The following is a 24,464-nucleotide window of genomic DNA, read 5'->3' as shown; positions in this document are numbered from 1 at the left end:
ATTGATGTGCAGTAGATTTAGGGTACACACACAAAGAAGTGCCTTTTCAAATAATACATACTCCATTTATAGAATTCACTGCCATAAGATGTCACAAGATGGTCACTGGCTGAGATGGCTTGCAGATTCATTAAGGAAAGGTCTATTAATGGCTATGAGTCATGATGTAAGCTCCAGATTCAGAGGTGATATGCCACTGAGTATCATTTGCCTCGAAACAAGAAAGACAGAGGGCTATTGCCTTTATGTCCTGCTTATGGTTCCTAGAAGTGTATCTCCTAGGTCACTCTGAATGAAGAGCAAAATGATGGACTAGATGAAGTTTTGGTCTGATTCAGCATGACTATTCCCATCTAGTTTCACTCAACACTGGAGGAAGTCACTTTATAACTCTCTCCCCTGAGTGGACAACTAGAGGAACTGTGCTCCAGCTACCTGTTGCGTTCACACTGAGGACTTGAAAAACACTGGGCTTCACATGTTCTCTTCCTTCTCAGCAACCTTGCCACAGCTGCACTTTTTTCTCCAAAACTTGTCCTGGAGTAAGGCTTGCCCTAAGTTGCTAATTGGTCAAAGGATGAACAGCACCAATTAATAGCTCTCATGAGTGCAGCTTCTTGTAGCTACACACACTCAAACTCACCTCTTCAATTCTACCCTTCTCCTGCTTCTTTTTGATGACATAGGCTGGTGCTCCGTAATGCCAGTTTGAGGTCTTAGCTGCTACCCCTAGCATTGAGAGCAAATGGATCCATCCCAGAAGCCTCTTTTGTATTCTATCCTTGGTGCTTCAAGATGGTGGCAGATTAGCAAGGCAAATTCATTGGAAGGAATCAAAACTTTTAAAAACTTAGAAAACTCATATCAACCAGCTGATCAAATAAAAGTTACAGGCCTAGCTGAAATACATAAATATTTTTACAACATACTTTTTCCATTTTAAAGAACTAGTGTGACACTGACATCAGGAATCAATATTTACAGGACTACCTTAAAATGGATATCTGTTTATAATATCTGTTTGTTGCTATCTTTGAAGCTCTGGAACAACAACACACAAATGCAGCCAGAGAATATTGCATAATTTGACCTTTGGTTGATTTTAATTAGGATGAACACCCTTAACTGTGCAGAATCCTTGAACATTATAAAAAATCACTTTTATTACCCCAGTAGTGTATTAATAGTCTTGCAGTAGAAGAGATGTTATTTTTTCAAGTCTACAAGTCATATAAGTGATAAGGTATGCAGTGACTTGTTGCACTGCTTATTTTATTTTAAGCTCATAAGAATCCATCTGACACAGTAGTTAAGCAGCTGGTACACCAAGATCACAGAGTATCTTGCTCTTTGGTAGCTTTTTGTTGCACCCTCATTTCTATCAGTATCTACCTTCTGTCACTTCACAATTCTTGTGGCAAGTAGACTGTTTAGTACAGGGGTAGGCAACCTAAGGTCCGCGAGCCGGATGCAGCCCAATCACCTTCTCAATCCGGCCCACAGAAGGTCCAGGAATCAGCGTGTTTTTACATGAGTAGAATGTGCTCTTTTATTTAAAATGCATCTCTGGGTTATTTGTGGGGCATAGGAATTCGTTCATAGTCTGGCCCACCACATGGTCTGAGGGACGGTGGACCGGCCCACGGCTGAAAAAGGTTCCTGACCCATAGTTTAGTATGATGTGACTGAAGATGGTAACATAATAAATAGGATTGAATTAAAGATAAATTCAGACAGCATACAACCTTTTACAAATATCCACCCACCCTTTATAAATAATAAAGATGGCACCATGAGTCATTCACTAAGCTAAAATTACAAAAAATAGTATGTGTAATGTGTTGGAAGATTTAAATCTCCACCTAGTCTATATATGGACCTGAAAAATGTGGCCCTAGATCAATCAACCCATTGGAAAATATATAAAACAGAGAAGAACTAGCAAACAGCAGTGTTAACGTATAGAGGAAAGCAGAAGGGATGAAACTTTGAGTGTGCACACAACATGTACACATACGCGCGCACACTGCTTTCCATGCACACTTTCATACCAGTGCACATCCAATCATGTCCACTCACATGTATGCACACACAAAGAGACAGAAACCTGATAGTGTGTATAGAACAGATTCTTTGTTTGATCTGTATACCCAGGTGAGCTCTTTTTTATCCATTCTCTGGATCCCTATCTCTCTGTGGCCTTTTGCACATAATGGTAAGTCAATTTCAGTGTGAATGAGCTAGCATGCTGGTGCACTATTAGAAAATAGTTTGCTCCGCTGCTCCTGCTGCACTACCAGAAGCCACTACCAGGTTTGTAGCTTGGTATTATGTTTGAACCCTGGCTCCTAGTTTGCCAATCACAAACAAACCATGAGCCAAGAGCAAGCCTCATGATTTGTCTGGAATGAAAAACCATGAGCCTAAGCCAAAGCATGGTTTAGGTCCTGGTAGCAGCAGGAGCAGCTTAGGAGCAAGGAAGCCATGATTTTTTCAACTGTAGATCTGCATGCTAGCTTATTCACACTAAGCCATAGCTCTGCTTAGCATTAATGCCAGACCACTGTCTTCCAATCCCTCTGACCGTCTCTGAATTCACATTCCCCTTTCCTATTTATTCTAGCCCTAACACCAGTTTCCCCATTTCTCAGCCTCCCCACTCCTTTTGATATTTCTCCACACATGCTTCTGTTGCACAGTTAACCTCTTCCATCACCACCTAAGAGGAAGGAAGTGCTTTCAAGATGCTACTAGACCTGGGCAATATATCAATATATCACCTAGGATCAGTATGAGGGGCAGACCACAATGATGGCTTCACTCAGTGGTATATCGCAAGGTGGAACCGCCACCTCCTGAGTCCCTCTGCTACCAATGCCCAGTGCACTGAGGGAAAAACAAGCTGGAGCCGGGTGCTGGAGGCAGAGGGACTCAGGAGCGTGGGCAGTTTCACCAGCGATATACCGCTGAGTGAAATCACCATCACAGTCAGCCCCTCATACCGCAGCAGAGGGAGAAACAAGCTGCACCATCAAGGCACTGATACAGCTTTTTCCTCCCTCGCTTCTTTAAACTGCTTGGCTGAAAAGTGAACCACTGCCCTTTCCTCAGCCAAGCAGTTTAACAGAGCCCCCAACCTACCACCGGCAAGTGATATACCACCATACCACAACGTTTAGCTGGCGGCATACTATGATGTCGTAAAGCACATATCACCCAGCCCCACATGATACTAGGCGTGTAGGCAATTTGCTAAAGCGCTTGTTGCAGCAGCAGAATGAAGCATCTTGAAGGCACTTTCTCCCATTTCAGTTCAATGGCAATGCTTTAAGAACTGAAAAGGGGATGCAGCGATAGGCAAGTAGGTGGGCAGGCAGCATATGCACTCTAGTCTTACAAGCTGGAACATTCTCATCCTGGCAGCTCAAAGCTAGCGTTTGCATACTAACGTAGGACATTTTCCTTTGGAGACATCCAAAGAGGATGGGTTGTTTATGTTTTTGGAAAGCTTAGAGTGCTACCTTCACAACAGAGCATTTTTAATAGATCAGAAAAATCAATATTCATGTGCATGCATGCAGACGCTAAGAAACTTATTTCCGTATTAAAAGCCCTTAAAAATTTCCTACAAAACAGCACAAGTTCAAAATGAGAAGGCTTCCCGCTGATATCTATCTTGCCACTGAGAGAACAGGATTGTGGACTAGATGGGACACTGGCTCTTATGTTCTTAGAATTTTAGCAAACATACCTACAGCAGATCTGTTCTCTTTACACCACCTGCTTTGGCAGTTGAGAAGTGTGGTTCTTATTCTACCTGCATATCCGCAGTTAGCCTTAGCACAAAACAGTTGACAGTTAAAGAACTACTAAGAAAGTGCAACATTCTTTAACTGACATTTACGGCACTGGCCTTGGACTTCTAATCTTTAGCAGACAGGCACACAAATCAATCCATCAGCTCATAAAGGTGTGCTTTCTTAACCTCTAAAACAGATGGGATTGGCTAGAAATGTCTAGCATGTCAAACTGTTAATCACTATTGCCCTTTCCACAAAATAACTCACTTAAGTTGAGGCATGGTTGCACTGTAACCGACATTAGTCTGTGGGAAACCCATTTAACTGTCACATACTCCTGCCACTCCTGCTCTCCCTTAATTAAGCCTAATGCCTTATAATTTGACCTTTTGTGCCAACCTATTAACCCTATCTAGTACAAGTTCAAATATGTTAAACTAAAAATTTGCTGCAAAATATTAAATGCCAACCAAGCTGCAGAAAACAGAAGTGTTATGTTTGTCTACCCAAGTATGATAGGTCTCCTCCATACACAACCCCCCCCCCTAATAAAAAATGTAGAAGAGTGGGAAATGGCACTGATGCAAGAGTTGCATTCTTAAACTAAAGACACTACACAACTTAATAGAATGTACTGTTGTTAAAACTATTTCAATATGCTTCTTTCAACAATATCCCTGCCCTGCAGAACTTAGCTGGCAAGTTGCCTATCAATTTGGAAGTGAAATGAGGCCACCCAAAAACAAGTTAGTGGTTTCTTCATACTTGTGGGACTTCCTGGGTTCACAGAAGCAGATAAATTTGTAAATTAAAAGAAAAAGGCGTTTTAATAGATACACACACACACACACACACACACACACACACTGGTTCTATGAACTTTCAGGACCTACACATGTTGAAGCCATAGAAATCCTGAGCTCTTTAGCGCTATATAGCACAAGGAGATGAGGTTTCAAAAGGGTGGGAAAGAAAAAGATTGTCCTCTGTGAATTCCAACACACAGCTAGAAACCTGAATTGGACTATTCCAGTTAGAGGCAGTGATACACTGCAACATTTTGTTGCAGACCCTCACAATTAATATCCTTCTTCCACTAGTTATCAAACCTTATAATATCAGCATATGTTAATGAAAATGATTACAGCAGCACTATTGTGTTATAAAAGTTTTCATTTCCCTGTTATGGTTCACCAATACTAATTACATTGTTCCTTAACAGGACAATATATTTTATTCCATATCAGGGAGATCATTTGCAAATTTAGGAGGTAGTATAATCGAGAGAGACGCTTGAGAGTCCCATGGACTGCAAGAAGATCAAACCTATCCATTCTTAAGGAATTCAGCCCTGAGTGCTCACTAGAAGGACAGATTGTGAAGCTGAGGCTCCAATACCTTGGCCACCTCGTGAGAAGAGAAGACTCCCTGGAAAAGACTGATGTTGGGAAAGATTGAGGACACAAGGAGAAGGGGACGACAGAGGATGAGATGGTTAGACAGTGTTCTCAAAGCTACCAACTTGAGTCTGACCAAACTACGGGAGGCAGTGGAAGATAGGAGTGTCTGGCGTGCTCTGGTCCATGGGGTCACGAAGTGTCGGACAGGACTTAACAACAACAACAAATGAGAGAGAGAGAGAGAGAGAGAGAGAGAGAGAGAGAGAGAGAGAGAGAGATTGCTATCAAGGCTTCAAAATGCTTTCAAATAGAAGACAAATAGTCGTCCTGAGTCACTATATCTGACAACTGAAAATTATTAGTTTTATCAAACTCTGACCAACTTCACAAGTTAAAAATGTAACAATTTTTTTGCACTAACATTTGAGTCAGAAAACTTCACAGTGCCATAAATCTACCAGGACCTGATTCAGCCTGTTTATTTGGTTTATATTTAGAAAAAGTATGCAATGTTAATTTTACTTGATGTATAAATAACTCAAAAGTTTATTTTAGATGTCTGAACCACATGACAATATGAAAGCGTTTATTGGAGTTTTAAAAGAAAAAAAATATTTTCCAATAGCTAAAAGTGAACTAATTATTTGACTAGGATTGAATATTCAACAAAGCACACGTCAGTGTCGATTAATACACTTATCAGCCTGGTTTTGTTTTTTCTTTCCCTTGCAGTATATTAAATGAAAGAGTATTACTTTTGGCTTTGATTTTATTTACGACTGCTCGGATGAATTCATGACTTGATTTTTGCTTGTTTTACTTATTTTTGGTTTTAATTTAAACCTTCCTTTTGTTTACAAATAACTATACTGTCTGTGTGTCTGTGATATTGAAACCAGATAGATACACAGTAGTTTATAATTTTGAAAATGTATCATTTGGCTGTTATTGGACCTAATCATTATGTTACTAATTTTATGTATTTTTAGAATGTTTTTTATGGGAAATGTTCTGTCCCACATGGTACCAAGATAAAGTAATTTAAACACTAAACAATAAATGGTACTAAATACAATCTTATGCAATGCATATTAACCATTCCGGTTATTGCTATGCAGACTTCACACAAAACAAGAGTGTTGAGTAGTCATTTGACTAAAATATTTTTCTTGGAACTACTTTAAGTATGAAGGCCTTCTTTTTACAGTCTTCCTTTCATGCCATCCTAAATGCAACCTATATATTCCTCAAGGATTCTGAACTTATTATATATAAGAGTCAGACTACAAAAGTATGCCTATATGTTCCCCTTTTTTAATGCATGGCTTAATCCAGGGAAAGCTAAGAATTTTAAGTTCCAATGGAAAAAGCTGAAGCATGCACTTAATTTCCCCACCAAAATGAATGGGACTTTAAACTGTATTTTATATAAAATGTATATAAACATAGGTAAGATTCACATTCTTACTAGCCCAGAGCTTTCCAAACTTTTCATGTTGGTGACACACTTTTTAGACATGCATCATTTCGTGACACAGTAATACAGTACAGTTTTACTAGCAAACCAGAGATTAAACTACATCCCTTTCCAGCATTTGTGCAACACATCTACTGACTGCAGCCGATACACTAACGTGTCATGACACACAGTCTGGAAAGCTCTGTACTAGTCTAATAAGAGACTACTAAATGTGGTCATGCTACGGCTACAGCTAGGCATTTTGATTTTAGTGGAAGAATTGTGGGTGTTGAAATCATTTTCACTGCAGTGTGGTGTAGTGGTTAGAGTGTCAGACTAGGACCTGGGAGACCAGGGTTCAACACCCCCCCCACACACAGACACAGTCACGAAACTCAATGGTGACCTTGTGCCAGACACTGAATTTTTCTCTCTAACCAACTTCACAGAGTTTTTGTGGGGATTAAATTAGAGAGGGAAGAACCATGTATGCCATCTTGATCTCCTTGGATAAAAAGGTAGAATATAAATGCAACAAAAAAGAAAAACTAGGCAGTGTTTGAAACTCCCATTGTTCTAGGCGCATTTTGTGACAGGGAATTTCATTAATGCGAGCAGTCTGAGCTCTGGGCACAGTACTGTGCCTAAGATTTCAGATTAAAACTGCAGAGTAGGAGGAAAATAGGACCTTTTTCTGCCTCCCCACTTCCAGCTACTCTCTGAAGACTGGAGAAGAGACCCTCTTAAGAATATCAGGGGGGCGGGCAGAGGAAGGACTAGACCATGCGAAAAATGAGCATAATATTTTAGCAGCAGTTCATTCATTTTCACCTTTGTATTCTCGTTATAAAAAAGCAAGCCTAGAAATTCCGTTGTTCTGCCCATAACCTAGGTTTAAGGTGCCATTTAGCTCCTAACTTTCATATCCCAGTTTCTAACACTGCACTTAGGTGCTTAACTTTAAACGTGGCAGTACGCTGGTGGCAGGGAGTTTAAGTAAGGTCCCTTTCCCACACTGTTCTGAAGGGTTCCCTCTCCTCTCCCCAGTGGCAATAGATGACCCCATCAGTGTGAGCAAAGTCTGAATCCAACCCAATAACCACACACAGTTTTATAAACTTTATACACATTATTCAGTATTCACAAACCAATGCTCAATTGGGAAGTCATCAAGTTTTCAGATCTAACTGAACTATTCAAGGCACAATATAAAAATCTGTATAAATTTTCAAATTACAGAAAACATCTGAAGAAAAGAAAACTTCCCCATTTGTTGGATGTTTTATGAGCCACCACATTTATATTATTTTCATCTAATGTTTCTGTAGCTACAGAATTACAACCCCACAGAGAAAACTCCAGTGCTTGATTATGTTCATGCTAGCCACATGGCCAGAGCACCACCGTCCAAATAGATGCTCCAAAATTATGAACTTATTTCCAGTTTGAGATTTCATATTCTGAACCAGACTATCTTCCAGATGAAGAAGAACAATTTTGTTTCAATTGCGATGTTGGTACAGGTGGCTTTAATCTATAACACTGTGGGAAATTTTTATAGTTCACACTTTAGTTCCGCTATAAAAGGATTTTTATTCAATACTTGCCCTCAGGATAATGATCTGTAACTAATTTTCTTTTCTTTATAAATTCATCTTGGTATTGGTAAAAAGAATCCAGATTTTTAATAAATGTTGGGCAAATTTACTGGTTTTAAGAAAAGACGGACACTGACTTAAGTACACCATAATGCAACTACAGGATCCATCTTTCCACTTTTGAAATTCTGACGTTGAAGGGGGGGATAAGCACATGCATTCTGCAGAACTGATTTAAGGCAAGCATGCATTTAATCAAAATAAAGAGGAAATACACAGATATTTAAAATGCTATGTGCATATTAGGTTGATCTACCTCTTCCAATTAGGCGATGTTACCATGTAGTTCTTTGGAGGAAAGTGCGGAGTATAGCTCAAATAAAATAAATAGGAAAATAAAATACAATATCGACGTGCCTTTTTATACACACTGCTGCTGTCGTAAACAGCTTGCTTTAAATTCTTCAAAAGAAAAAAAATCATTTGGTAGTTGTAATCTGCAACTGTTAGTTAATATTTTACATATTAACATGTGACCAGGAAAGTTGTATTTTGAGCATGCATGCAATTAAGTGTGCACACGTGTTGATTTTATTAAAAACATGAACAAAAGTGCAAATTACATACATATACTTTAAAAATGACTAGGAGAAGAAACAAGTTGGAAGAAAGAACACAAAAAGATTCTTGATAAGACAAAGGGTCTATCTAATCTGTTACAAACAGACAAATGCCTCAGGCAGGTACACAAATTTGGCATGAAAGCCTTCCTGGGTGATATTCAGAAATATAGTCTCAGAATGTGGATGTTCCATTTAGATATCATGACTATCAGCCATAGATAAACGTAATCTCTATTAATGAGCATAATCCTTTTTTGAAGCAAAAAAGCACAAAACTCCACCAGTCTCGGTCTCTAAAACAAAAATTATGTAACAAGTAAATAGTGTGTAAATAGTTTTAAATGGTCCTTAAAAGATGGTTTGTTGACTAGATATATGTTGTACTAAAAGGACATTCCTGTTTTCATAGCTCAATCTGCCTCCATTTACTATATAAAAATAGAAAATAATAATAATAATAATACCAAGCATTCATTTACAAAGTGCTTTACACAAGTTCTTTCAATAATCCTAATAACAATCCTATAGAGCAGGAAATGGGGAGATGGTGGCTTGCCTAAAAGCTAACAGTAAAATCCTATGCATGTCTACTCAGAAAGAAGTCCCACTGAGTGTATGTGAAGGCAGTATTAAGAAGCCAATTGTTTGCCCTAAAACAGGGGTCAGCAGGGGGGCGGTCCACTGTCCCTCAGACCTTGGGGGGGCATACTATATTTTTTGGGGGAAATATGAATTCCTATGCCCAACAAATAACCCAGAGATGAATTTTAAATAAAAGGACTCATGTAAAAACTACTCATGTAAAAACATGATGATTCCCGGACCATCCGCGGGCCAGATTTAGAAGGCGATTGGGCCAGGCCTTAGTTTGCCTATCCATGCCCTAAAAGAATCAAAGAAGACTGAGAAGTGTCTTCTTTTGCCTTCTACCATTCTCTGTTCTCATGACAGGAGAAATTGGAAATGATTTTCAAATAGCACGGTTTATAAACTTTCTTGGTTCTGGGAATCCTTATTGTATACTGCAGAGGAAACCCTGAACATCTGCCACAGACCTTTTGCTTGTTGAAAAAGATTCTGACAAATGTCCCAGGGCATTGGTTTTGCCTTTGGTGCCTCATTATTATTCCACGTGAACTAAAAGCACCTTCTACAACATTGAAAAGTACCATTGGCTGCATGTCACAAGAAAACAATAACTGGCATGTTTTAGGAAGATCTGTCTGGTATTATACAGGTCTCACGAGCCTCAGCAAGGAAAGCCTAATAAGCTTCCAAAGAAATTCATCATTCATCAAAACAATTTATAACTGCTGCTCTACAACTAAAAAGGTATACAGAACCAATGCCATAGGAAACCTCTATAAGGCCTTGACATTTTCACTAGCATACAGTAGTGGAAGCCTAAGGCATGACCACCAGGCAGGATACAAAAGGAGCTTATGTAACATCAAGTAGTCTTTCATTTTTATTTTCATAACAATCTGTATTTGTTGAAAAAAGACATATTTTTTGCACTTTTTTTTACAAAACACATCCTAGCACTTCCTTTATCACAGATCTGAATACCATTTTCGGTGGCTAATAAGTGATATAAAAATCAGTAAATAAGATAACCAATCAAAGAACCAACAAAGAGCCAAGTAAAATGCATATTTGCATTTAAGATTCATTAAAAATATGTACATTACATCACATGAGGGGAGGGGAAGGAGCACAGTAGACAAGGAGGCAGAATTTAACCCTTCCCTTCCTTTTTTTAAAAGCTGGTGTTTGCTGGGGGGGGAGGTCCCTCATCGGGAGGAAATCCTCCATTAATGCCAATGTAAATAGCTTCAGAGGAGAGATTTTCCTTGAAAATCCAGCAGGGGAATAAAGAATTATATTCCCCTTCCATGCTTTTATGATTATCTTCTCCAGCTGATGTCTAATTGAAGCAAACAAACAAACAGCTCAAACAAATGAAAATACAATGCCACATCTAGTTTAGACCAGTAACCTGTCACAGTTCTCATACTTCACCTTAAAACTGAGTTTGAAAAACAAGATACAGGAAAGGAGTTAGAATTTTTCTCCAGCATTTTCCCCCCAGAATAAATGCAATACATACAAAATACCCAGGTTCAAAACACATGTAGTATTTCCAGACCCAGGACCAATCATCACACTAAAGTGTGAATGTTTTCTAACCTCTATGTAACAGGCACCATAGATTAATAAACTTTTGCATCTTTTAATTTATAACTCTCTCAAAGATCCCATGGGCCTTCAAGGGGATTTTCAGAGCTCAAAACACAAAGAAGACCTCAGAACATATAAAACTTGCACATGCCCAGTAAAAATTAATACATGAATTAAACTGTAGTATCCTAATGGATAAATTATGGATATGCCAAGCGCTCTTGCTGCATTTTTTTTAAGTTTAGTCTATAATACTTTGCACTTTCTCCATCATGCTTCATTCTCCTGAAAATTAAAGCCTCTTGAGATTTTATATTATTTAATGAGATTTATTCACTTTAACAATAATAATCATAGTGTGCACAACAGCATTCATTCGAATTTCAACAACTTGGATATGGTTTGTGAAGGAGGGACCTTGTAGTCAAATTTAACTTCTGGTTAAGTAAATTATAGCAGATGAAATTTAACAAGCTGAATGGGTGAATGTGTAAAATGCTACCATTTCACTGTTTAATGTTTTGCTGATGTTTTCTTTAAATTGTCTTCTGGTGAATAAGGAGGAACAGAATAATGACCAAGATAATGGAGGGCACAAGACTTCTGTCCAAAGCAATTGTGAGAAATCTTGAACCTCTTTAGTGGTCAGAAGTGGAGATCAAATGCAACCTGAGAAGACAGATTACAGGATACAGTGCAGACTGCAACTTATCTCCATGCAACAGTAGCATATCACGCAACAATCACACCTTCCATTTCAATCTATTATCAGTTTGCAATGAGGAATTTACTCAAACAACAACAAACTATGATCTTTCTTTTACTGAAGAAAGGGGGCAGCCAAGCAAACTTATTAAACTTATACTTTACATTTGAATTTAGCTGTTTGTACCACGTGAGCAGTCAACCACTTACAAGCATTTGCAGACATTAAAAATAGTCGTCAGCATTCTCCCTTCAAACATCTTTATATTCAGAGCTCTAACACTTACATCAGAAACTTTTTTTGCCTTGAACCTTAGTGATGTGTCACACATAAGTTTAAATACAGATCCACTCAGATCTGCCACTAGAAGAGTCTTTATTTTACAGGCTAAAGAAGAATATTGACCTCCAGGAAGTAACCTTTTTATTTCTGAAATTCAGCATGTTGAATTGGTACTCTTTTCCTAATGAATTATATGATTTATCCGTACAATTCTGCATGCAGCCATGACTTAGTAATCTGTTTCGATGCCAATTGAATAAAGCATCTCAGCAATTAGTTATCACGGAACCAGTTAGTTATGACTTAAGACACACAAAATAGATTTTCAGAAACTTCATCTTGCCAAATAGAACATACACTAGAGTACACCTGAAAATATGACGGGGTTTTAAAAGAAGAAGCCCATGTATCAAGGATTCACAATCATGTCAAACAGGGATACATTTAATTTTTTAAAAAAACTAAAGTCTCCTAGAGACCTTACCGTCACAGAACAAAATTTCTGCTCAAATACGCAAACTATTTGCAACGACAGCCCAACTTGTTTCCAAGTTCATTTTCCAATTTCTCAAATCACAACGAAGAAGAAAACACTTTATAATATTTATACTTCCTAGGGTGAGAAAAGTAATCAGAAGGATATAGGGTGCGACCGAATGTGTTGGTGCTTGCCATACAGACGAAAAGGAAAGGACAATATGGGGGGGGGGAGGGATGGAGGAGCGTAGCATGATGGAACTAAATAATGAGAAAGCACCTTTTCTGGAGGATAGGGATGGAGTGGGAGTTTGTATGTGACACAGAAGAGGGGGTGGAGGGGGGAACCTACCCAGCCGGTGTGCGTGTGCATGTGTGCGTGCGTGCGTGGCGATGGAGAGGAAGTGAATAAATAACCAAGTGAATAAATAACAGGAGGTGAGCGCAGACGGAAAGGAGGCATGGCCTTGTCTAGTGCGGTTGTGCAGGCAATTAAGAAGAGGTGGAAGCTTAGCAAGGGATGGAAAGAGACTTTGGAGCGAGGGAGGGAGAGGGAAAGAAGGCGGACGCTCGAGCCACACGCCAGGTTTTCCTCTTCCCTTCCACATCCCGCAGAGGAGCTGCTGCTGCTGCTGCTGCTGGAACTGCAGCTCCTGCGCACAAGACTTCGTGGCTCCCTGAATAATTCAGGGAGGGAGGAGGGGGGGGAGAAAGAAAGGTCCGTCTCTCAGAAAGAATGCAAACCAAAAAAAAGGGGGTCAGCAGACGGAAACTACCCCCTCCGCTTGCCCTGCCTTCCCACCCACCCTTAATTGCCGGTCAAACTTTATTTGTCTAAAATGCTTAGCGAGGAGGGAGACTGGCTGCCACCGGAAATAATCTCTCGCTCCTGGGAGACCCGAAGTCAAGCCCGGGTATTGTTCCCTCGTCGCCGGAGCCCCATCCCTCCCTCCCTCCCTCTCCGGGCGCTCGCTGGTTCTGTCAGGTTGCCAACGCAGCGCCTCCGCTCCCCTCCGTCTCTCCATCGAGCCCCCAGCCGCCGCCGCCACCACCGCGGCCATTTCCCATTGCTCGCCTCCCCTCTCTCCAGTGGCAGAGGCGGAAAAAGCGCCGGCCTCCGTGGCCCTCGCCAACTCACCTCGCCGGCCCCTTGCGCGGCGACCGCCGCTCCCAGCCGCCTTTCTCCCGGGAAGCTGCTCCTGCTCTCCGTCTGCCTTGGCTCGCCTCTCGCCCTCCTGTCGGTCGGAGGGAGAGCTCCGAGCGCGCGCCGCTGCCGCCTCCGCCTCTTCCAAATGCCACCCCTGACAAGCGGGCGCGAAGTCCGGCGCTGAGTTCTAGCGCGGAGAGCTCCGGCGAGCGGCGCCTGAATGGGGAGGGGAAGAAGCAACTCGTGAAGGCGACGCCGCCTCAGACGCCCGCGCAGCACGCAGATACACAAAGCTCCCCGGGGACGCCGTCCTCTCCGGAGCAAGAGCTCGGCGCCCGCGCTGGCAGCAGCGCCTCCGCTCTTCCTCGCTGGTTCGGGGCTCTGCTGCAATGCCTGTGAGGCTGACTTTCAAAGCCTCACCCGCAGCCCGAGATCCTCCCTCCCCTCCCCTCCTCCCTTTCCACCCTGTCAGCCCGTCCCTCCCCTCCCTCCCTCCCTCTCCCCTCCTCGCCATTCATCGCTTGAGCCAAGTTTCTCCGGTTTAACCTCTTTCTCTCCCGGCAGCCACAGCCAAGCAGATGTGCGAGGCAGGCTCGCCGAGGAGTCTGCCTGGGAGCATCTCTGCAACTGGAGAAAGACGAGGCTTGAAAATAAAGTTGATGTTTGACTGTGAGGACAATAGATAGACAGGCCAGCGTTGCTTGCTTGCATTTTTACAGGGCACGCATTCGATATATATATATTTAATACAGTATTGTACACTGTTCTGAGCGGGCGAGGGTGGGGTGAGGCAGATCTTAAATCAAGGATATTCAAATCCTGTTCTGAGCACTGTAGAGCCCCAAAGGAGGAAAGCTTTGCATAATTGCACCATATAAGCAAAAATAAGTCCTGGTGTTTTGCATTGCGATTTTTTTTTCTCTGGAATAGTTAATGCACACCTTTGATGTGTTGGGTTCAATGTTCATTTGCGGACTCCAACCATGAGTGTGTGGAAGGTAATAGGACTCCAGTCAACAAATTTAAACACATTTTAAATTATGCTGAATTTCATTATTTAATATCTGTTATGTGTATGTCTTGTTTGAAGCCTTTCAAGTCCACCTCTAAGCTTTCAAATGGGAAACACACGCCCCAGCTAATAACGTGAGGTCAAGAAGGACATGGAGTTGTCTGATATCCTATTTTGAAACATTCTTTCAAGGTTTTCTGTCAAGGGTGCCCCAGTATTACAGAGCCTGGACCAAGGTCTTGGTGGGATGCATAAGTCCATCAGGATGGGTGAGGAAACATAAATGGGAGAGACTCAGAATATGAAGAAGACTTCATGTCACATAAGTTTGGCAGGTGTGGCTGTTGAGGAGTAAGGACAAGAACTGAACTTGGAAGCGCCTCCAACTACAGCTGAACAAACTAGGAAATTATGGTCTCTGTTTGTCCAGACCTGATTACTAACAAATAGAAATAGATTTGGTTGAATTGCATTATTTCCTAGAACTTTCAAAAGAAAAGACCATACCTAAATATGCTCTCAGCTATTGAAATAAAAATGTGGTCCAGATCCCTTTTTAAATGTGTCAAGTACCGGTAGTTGTTTTCAACTGTTTTTACTATTTTATTCTTTGATGGTTTCTCTATTTTACAATCAGGTGATGTTTAAATTTTAAGAAATAAATGAGATCCAGAGGTCCATGTGTATTGGGTCTGAGTGCACCTCATAGTTTCCATCTATTTGAGCACTCTCCAGCTTTCTCAAGAACTTCTGGAAAGTAAACTAACAGATAACTTCTATTATGTATGTATACACCTTTATTCAATCACATCCCTAGGTCAGACAGTGATAGAGTGATGTATAGCTGCACAAGTTTGTTCTTGTTTTTTGTTTACGGAACAATTATTTGGGTTAATTAATTGTGGCAGTGAGAGAGGGTGATGGGTGAAGGATCCAGCCTTGAAGATCTCTGAGTCCTTATTACTACCAACTCATTATGCCTTGGCAAATGTAACACCGGTACTGTAATACTGATATCCCTTGCTAGTAAATAACAGCCAGTGGGACTCCTCTGGAGTAAATAGTTTCAAACATAAAATTCATTGAAACAATGATTTAATAACTCTCCCAAGAATGATGGCACAGTCTGACTAGTAAGGATGGCTAGACATGTTTGAGATCATTTGAGGTAAAGGGCCAATTCAGACACTCATAAAGGTTCCTCTCCCTCTTCTAAAGCCCTGAAACTAGAAGCATTGTAGAGTGAAGATGTGATATTTCACTTAGCGCAACTGCTGTATAGGGGGATCAGTCCATGGGAAATAAAGTTACAGTATGTGGAAGAATATGGATTGTCCCTAAATGAATTTAGAATTAGGTTCAAGATAATTTTATGAAAGGGCAAGAAAGACTGTTATGTATGTTCTACAGATTAAAACTGAACCTATTTCAATCAGTGGCTAGAGTGGAACGTTATAAATTCATTTGTGTGTTGTAAGATAGCAAAGGAAGGAGCCAGAGAGAAGTCAGGGGGTGGGGGGAGAAAAAATAATTACATCCATGGCAGAATTAATTTACAGTTTTACTGTTATTGCAGTATTTAAGAGGTCGAGAAGGGCAGGTTGCGATTTAGTTAAGGGAGCTCTGTTTCATTTGTCAAACAGAATGAAGTGTTTTGTATAAAGTATTGTAACATGATGTGGTGACCTTAATGCATTGACACTGAGTTCATATACAATGTAACTTATCGTAGATGTCATCTTCATTAAGTACAATAAGAATAGCATGTGAAGTAAAAAAAAAAAGTAAATAGAAATCATTGGAGTTTCAGATAAATGTACTGAGAGGTAAGTAATAAAATGCGAACATTTGTAAATCATATAGAAACTGTGCGCCACTGTATATAAAACTGGTCCTAAACAGACCACGACAGATGCAAGTGGTGGCTCCATGAACCATGTTTCCTCTCTTGCCACAGTTATTTGCTTTTCCTCTCAACAGACTCTCAGCATTCTGTGACCCCTAAGCATGTTCAGTTCTTATTGCTTTGTTTTGTGGCAGAACAGCAAGTGGAAGAATGATTGGAATGGAATTTTGTGCTGTGTTAGAATGAGTGACAGGCAAAGACTATCTGTTAGAAAATGACAGTGGAGTGGTGGAAGGGTGTGGCTGTCAAAGAGACAGAGAAGAGGGGAGTGAGGCGAGATGAATGATGAAACCATACATGAAAGAGTTAACACAATTATTAAGAAGTTACGTCAGGCTAGGATATTAACCAGCTGCATTCCACTGCTGTTTATGTGTAGTTTCTCAGACTAGCTTCATGCCATACATATTGGAATCCTTAGTTCCTAATTCATCTCTAGCTAAGGTGTGAACAACTTTGCATAGGATAAAGCTATCCCACCCATAAATGTCCCCTAGTATGTACACAGATAGAAAAGAATGGAAGACGCGCTAATGCAAACCGCTGGGGGGGGGGGAGAGTGGTGAAACACACCAAAGAAAACCTAAGGTGGTAGTGTGAGCACACCCAAATAGGCATAGGCTCATTGGGCTCAGATGGAACAATCAAAGGATGCAATGGAAAAAGAAATGAACGAAAATATCAGCAAGTGGAGAAAGAGTTGAACAACGCAAATGGCTATCATTTCAGACCAGGAGGCTATGTTTATTTTATTCCTCTGGGTGTTTGCAGACATCTTTGATTTAGAAACCTTGCTGTTGTGCAGCAGAGAAAGGCCTTTGCCACCAAGAGATCTGCATCTAACATGGTTGAGAGCTCATTCTTGTTTCCAAAGAGACAGTCACTGAGAATGAGGATTGGGAGTCACAAGGAGAAATTGCTAACTGTGTTCGTGCAAACTGATTGGAAAGAGGAAAAGAAGAAGATTGTCCCAGAAGAACCCAACTAGGCTCGTGACAATGGAGTCTGAAGATTCTGTTTGACCCAGGTGGTGGGGTGTTCAAAGGATCCCTGCAAATGGAATATGACCCAGTAGACCTTCTTGCCGTTGTTCCAACCACAATTGAGGGCATCGTTTTCCTATGATGGGTTAATGCATGTCATAATTGCAATTCACAGTCCTTTGCTGTCATGGGATACCACATTTTGACAACTCGCAGGGGGGGGGGCGGAGGAAGCAAGTGACAGAAGGGTAAGTGGGGAAATGATTGACAGTGGGAGAGGGAGATTGAATGCTGGGTGGAGTTAGAGTGAGTGACAGGTAGAGGCTGTTGGTTGGGAAAAGGCAGTTGGGCTGCTTACCACAGGGACAATGAGATGAGACAGCTAATGGAAGTGTTTGTAAAAGAGTGAACATAGTTAAGGAAAAGAGTTACTTAGGATAGGATATTGGAGCTATGCGTATTTTGTATTTGATGACTACTTGTTCTGGATATTATATTCCTTAATTAAATACATGTTCTTGTTTTTACTGTCTGTGTTGTGGTCTGGATGGATTCTAAGGTAAATATATCTAAGCCCATGTTGGATGCACTCAATAATAGAAGAGAAGACTATTACTGCTCCATGTAAGTCATTATGTGGTGGATGCCTCCCCCCGCCACCACAACATTTTTGTTGTTGTACTGCTACAAACCTGGGCTATGCTGATATCTACCTTGTGTTTCTCAGTGGCCCCATTTTGGCTGCAATCCACAGCTATGAAAATTGAAAAGCAACGCTAGAATGAATAGCAAACTAATCCATAGTACATTGTTGCTAATTCTACAATTTAAGTGCTTAAATATAATGGTTGACGGTATCAATATTTCTGAACAATTAGCATATTCTTTAACTTCTAGTTTGAAGCATGTTTGCAGTAATAGTATTATTAAGGAAGTCAATCTACCATGGTTATATGTAGCATATTCTTATATTTGCTTTCCCTCCGTCCCCGTCTGCATGTCCTAATATGCTTCTGAAAGACACTGTCCTCTTTTAGCTGGATAGCTGTTCTAAAAATATACTTCTCACTATTCAGAATCAGAGAGTTCTGCATTATTAACACATAGATCAGACAGCCATGATCTGAAGTCGTATAAGCAATAAGGAAAAGATCTGAATGCTGGAGTTTTTTCATTATGCGATCCTGTAAGCTACCCTTTAATGCTACAAAGAGGGTTTCATATACAGTACTGTACTTGCAGCATCTTGCTGACTTGGTTCATGTCTTTGGAGTTTACATAACACTGTCTGTTCTCCTTTCCCTTCCATATTACTCTGTGCCTTCCTCAGGTTTGGTCAGCTACATAAGAGTGCAGAAATAGTTGAGATTAATTGCACCCCCTTCCAAGTGGCCAAAGCAACACAAGAAAAATGCTTGCCTATAAAGAACAAACAAACCAGAATAGTTGTTACAACACAACAAAGTTTGAAGAACTGTATGCAGTGGAATGCATACCGTAGAATGCAAATGAGCATTGTGATCACAGTTGACCCACAAATGGGACTGGCATTAAAGTGGGTAAGTTCAAATTTATTGTGTTTATTTTTCAGGTTACAAAGGTGACCCACTAGATGTGCCTCCTCCTAACCTTTCTGAACTGGTCCTTTGGTCAGTTGTCCTCTCTGTAGACAAGGAAGGAACACAGACAAAAGGACCAAGATAAAAAAAAAATAGGACCAATCCCTTATCTTCCTCTAGATTAATATGTTTAAAAGTAAGTACCCGCTCTATGTTACAATGATGTCTGCACATGAGACATAAAGGCTCACAGTCTTAACTCCACAATATGGGAATCCCTTGCATCATGGGTGGCACTGTGGTCTAAACCACTAAGCCTCTTGGCTTAGTTTGAACCTATGCGACAGAGTGAACTCCCATTGCTCTGTCCCAGCTTCTCCCAACCTAGCATACCTATGCAAGTAAATAAATAGGTACCACTGTGGTGGGAAGGTAAACAATGTTTCTGTGCACTCTGGCACTCATCACGGTCCTCCGTGTGCCAGAAGCAGTTTAGTCATGCTGGCCACATGACCCGGAAAGCTGTCTGCAGACAAATGCCAGCTCCCTCAGCCTGAAAAGCGAGATGGGCGCTGCACCCCATAGTTGCCTTTGGCTGGACTTAACAGTTAAGGGGTCCTTTACCTTTGCCTGACCCAGCAGGCTTACCTTATGTTCTTAATTTTTTATTATTCAGGTGCCAATAATAGCCATATTCAGTATCATTCTCACCAGTGATACCTCATCTTATAGTTTCCCCCCTGCACAGCTGGTGAAGAAATGTGAGCTTGCAAGCATTTTATAATGATGCACACATACAGTGAGACAGATGTACAGTGTACATGTTGTACCTTGGAAGCAAATTCAATACACATTATTTCTGTCAAAGAATCCTTCCCCCTCACAGTTACAATTTCCAGCAACCCTTAAAAATGATAATGCCCAGAATTCTTTGAAGGAAATAATGTGCTTTAAATGTATTTTAAATTCTTGAGGTTTTAAATTTTGGAGTTTTGATTTGTTTTAAATTTTGTATAGCGTGTATGTTATTGTTGTAACCCTCTTTGAGATCAACATGATAAAAAGTGTGATGCACATTTTTAAACTAAAATGATGTGTGCACAGCCTAAGCCATGTAGAGAGAGAACATTTTTCTACATTGCTTTACACAGTCTCATAATCTAGGAAGTGCCTGGGTCAGTCACTGTCATGAAGATTTCCATGCTGATATATGGTGGGAATACTTTAATGGAAGCTTTCCTAATGCTTAGCATGTTTGGTGGCTCTCTGGGTCAATTTGACCAGAGGGTTTGTGTTAAATCAAAATGTTATTGCATTGCAAATAAAGCTTTGTCACGATTATAAATCTGATTAAAGGCTGGAGGGTCAGTATAGCAGTCTGACTCACCAAACATCAACTAACAACTGTCATCACAGGGTGTTTGTTATCACTACAGTAGGTATGTAATGGTTTCTGTCGGCCTTTCCATGTTATCAAACAGCTGTCTTTGCACAAGTGATTTCTCTTTGAAAACTCTTTGATAAGACTACAGCATATGAAGAGAAGCTGCTGTAGGATATAAGCAGGATCCAAATTCAATTTTGTATAGATTGCAGCTTTCACTCTGAGATGTAATGAAGACAGACGTATTGCACTTGAGGAAGAAGAAAAGCCCCCAATAAACATTCATCAAGGCGTAGGGTCTTGCAGTACAGATAGTCCCTTCACAAAGAATACAAATTTGCCCTGTAAAAAAGGCATCACTTCCCAAATGCCAAGTTTATAGACCTCACTAGCAAGGCATAAGTATAGTGAAACTTTTTTTTCTGATCCTTTCTTAATAATTGTGGTTTTCTGCAACAAATGCACATTTCCTTCTCAAACATTTCCCATCGATTTTATTTCTGTAGGGTGAAATTCTATTTCTCTGCTACACAAACCATAGTATTTGTACCTGTGAAAATGCTGTGATCAAATAGTGCCACTGATGTCTTTAGTGATGGAAGGCACTATTATTTTGAATTTTTTATTATGTGACATCATGGGTACTGTCATCCTTATTTATACAGGTACGTTGTCAAGGAACCATGACCAACTGCAGCTCCCTGTTGAATGCCCAGTTTGTGTGCTATCAATATAGGCATTTGTACAATTATTTATTTGTTACATTTGTATATTGTCCTGTTCTTTGAATGCCCTCCTGCCTAGCACGCATGCCCCGGGCACCAGCAACTGACGCTACGCTGCTGGTCAGATCAGCAGGAAAATAGGTAAGGGTTTGAGGTCTGACATCACCAGGCAACAGGTCCCATGAAACACCTCAAACTTCTCTTCAAGCCCCTAAATAAAATATGTTTAATGGCACGCAGTATTTCTCGTAATTCAGAAGTGGATGCTGGTTTACCCCCTGCTTCGCCTTTGGTGGCTTTTTAAATATTTTGCCTAGACAGCCAACATCCCTAACACTGACTGTCATTCTGGGTAGTGCCTATGAACAAAACCCCTATTGTTAAGTAGCTGTTTTGCACAGTCACAAGATTTGCATTTTGACATTCAGTCACAATAGCTGGCTGCATTATATGATTATTTGGAGGTTGCATTGCCTATCCCACAAGGAAAACACGATGTACTGCCTCACTGAAATCAATGAGAACTTTGCCAGTTATTCCATAGGATGCCTTAAGTTTAGTTGGCACATAACATTGAATGAAATATAAATGAGAAATGGCTTTCAATTAACAGCAATACCTCATTCTCTTTCCACTGTCATTTCACTAGATCTCAGTGTTCTTCTTGACTATAATCCTACATTGGCTCTAATATTTATCCAAAAACTACCTACAGTAGTAGCCTTCCACTAATGTACTTACATCTGTATCGCCATGGGGTTTCATGTTGCTTGCCTTGTCATTCAGCATGCCTAAGCTACCTTTATGCAAGATTACGCATTGCTATGAAATTGGTTTCATTTACGTGTTGACTCACCAACCCATCTATCATTTCAACCAGCTATTTCCAACAGCGCTATTACCACATAGACTCACTGGGAAGTATGAAAGCACAGATGATTGTAAATTTTCTGCAGTTAAAAATAGACAAAACAGAGTTGTTTATAACTGGCTCTTTTCACCATCTCAGTCTCTTAACTGACTCATCCTTAAAATCCAGTCTAGGTTCACATTGTAAAGCCTATATTGTGGGTAGTTGGGTTTACTTTGCTTCCTTCTTATATAGTTCTTGTCCACCAATCAAAATCTCTTATAAATAACTGGAAATGATTCTGAAATCTTTGCCTTTCCTCTTGTCATTCATGTCCCATTCTCATTTTATGATTGCAACAGGTAGCCTGTTAAATTGCCAATTGATCGGATTACCAATCTCTCTTTGTAGTCAAAGATGTTTCTCTACTAGGAAATAATAGTGTATTTCAATGTTATATAAAGATGTGAAGAAAACAGGGAACAAATGTGTTTTCTACTCCTTCTCTGCATCTATTGCATCATGTAAACAGAGAATAGAAGTTTTTGCATTTCTCCATGTGTGATCTTAGAGGCACACATATATCATGGCACATACTGTACCATACCTGCAAACTATATTGCCATGGATTGATCTATCTATCTATCATCTATCTATCTATCATCTATCTATCATCTATCTATCTATCTATCTATCTATCATCTATCTATCTATCTATCTATCTATCTATCTATCTATCTATCTATCATCTATCTATCTATCTATCATCTATCTATCTATCTATCTATCTATCTATCTATCTATCTATCTATCATCTATCTATCTATCTATCATCTATCTATCTATCATCTATCTATCATCTATCTATCTATCTATCTATCTATATCTATCTATCTATCTATCTATCTATCTATCTATCTATCTATCTAGCTATAAACAATGAACAATTTGAGTGATTGTCTACAAAATGTTGCCTGTAAATGGTGACAGTCAAAAGGTCCCCTAGCTTGGGTGACTCATGCAGCTAGTACAAAACTTTCTGTAGCGCCAACAGACACCACAGACCACCATTTCAGAGCAATGCTAATAGCTGTTCTTTGCTTGTGTAGAAGTCAAAGAACTGGGCTTTTACACAGGAATTACAGTATCATCAGTCTATAGAAATGCAATTTGTCCCTGTTTTACAGGATATTACATGGCTTTCTATCACAAATGAATAACTAATCTTCATCAGTTAGAGCACAAAGTAAACGTAAGCTGTTTCCAGCTTTGCTACTGTATTAATAATCTTGCAACAAGAGTTCAACTCTTCTACCTTCTGGGAGGGTATTATTAACAGACATGCTGTAACACTTAGTTCCAGTTACAGATAGGTAGCCGTGTTGGTCTGCCATAGTCAAAACAAAAAAAAATTCCTTCCAGTAGCACCTTAAAGACCAACTAAGTTAGTTCTTGGTATGAGCTTTCGTGTGCATTGGTATCTGAAGAAGTGTGCATGCACACGAAAGCTCATACCAAGAACTAACTTAGTTGGTCTTTAAGGTGCTACTGGAAGGAATTTTTTGTTGTTGTAACACTTAGTGTCACCCAGGGGCCGCAATAAGGGTGCCTGAAGGCTCTAGTGTGCCCACCAGTACCTTCTATGGCACCAGTGAAAGGTATCAGTAAATATCTCTTCAAAAAGCCCACAATGCACAAGAAATCATTTGTTCTACCTGCTTAGTTCCTGTTTGCAGTTCTCCTACATTGAACACACACACCCTTAAACAAGTCCACATTTTATTGGATGCTGGGATTGGGCACCCACCCTCTAATCTGTTTTGAACAGAGGAGAGGTGCAAAGAGTTTCTCTCTGTGAATGAATGTGGCCGTGGCTGATATAGGTGTCTTTCCCCCTATTGATGGGGTGCCTTGTGGGAGGCATGCCACCATGATGTGGTCATCCTGTACCTTTTTCTGCTCTTTTACATAATCCAATACTTTCACAGCATCCATTTTGTGTATTGCCACACAGCATGGCAGCCATTTTGTGACTGGCATCCATGACACTGACTCATATTCTATCTATAGGCTCCTGCTGGCCCCCAAAGGTTGACATGCAAAGTCCTAATCGTAATAGGATTGCAGTGCAATCCTATGCATCAAGTAAAGTTCATTGTGTTCAAGTGGACTTTTGTGTATTCAACGACCAACTCCGCAATGAGCCATCAATAGGCTGGCTACATGGGGAAGATAGTTGGTGTTATTTCTAAAGGTAAAGGTAAAGGTACCCCTGCCCGTACGGGCCAGTCTTGACAGACTCTGGGGTTGTGCGCCCATCTCACTTAAGAGGCCAGGGGCCAGCGCTGTCCGGAGACACTTCCGGGTCACGT

The 24,464-nt window shown here is 40.4% G+C and overlaps 1 protein-coding gene and 2 long non-coding RNA genes across 3 annotated transcripts in view; 2 read left to right on the top strand and 1 right to left on the bottom strand.

Moving 5' to 3' along the window:
• The window catches only part of NRIP1 (nuclear receptor interacting protein 1), a 72,059-nt gene extending 58,211 nt beyond the window's left edge, over positions 1 to 13,848 (bottom strand). Inside the window, exon 1 of the mRNA XM_081908903.1 lies at positions 13,665 to 13,848. The gene's annotated coding sequence lies outside the window, so the exon portion shown is untranslated. The remainder of the gene's footprint in view (positions 1 to 13,664) is intronic.
• LOC309368661 lies at positions 3,001 to 5,747 on the top strand. Its single transcript, XR_014167845.1, has 2 exons — positions 3,001 to 3,970; positions 5,023 to 5,747. It is a non-coding gene; the product is annotated as an uncharacterized lncRNA (long non-coding RNA).
• Positions 13,849 to 15,325: 1,477 nt separating the features above from the next.
• Positions 15,326 to 18,099, top strand: LOC309368662. Its single transcript, XR_014167846.1, has 2 exons — positions 15,326 to 15,468; positions 16,666 to 18,099. It is a non-coding gene; the product is annotated as an uncharacterized lncRNA (long non-coding RNA).
• Positions 18,100 to 24,464: the final 6,365 nt, after the last annotated feature.

Source organism: Podarcis melisellensis (assembly GCF_964234715.1).
Source record: "Podarcis melisellensis genome assembly, chromosome: 4".
Taxonomy (NCBI): Eukaryota; Metazoa; Chordata; class Lepidosauria; order Squamata; family Lacertidae; genus Podarcis; species Podarcis melisellensis.
The sequence above is the reverse complement of the archived record's forward strand: the minus strand, read 5'-3'. Positions and strand labels throughout refer to the sequence as shown.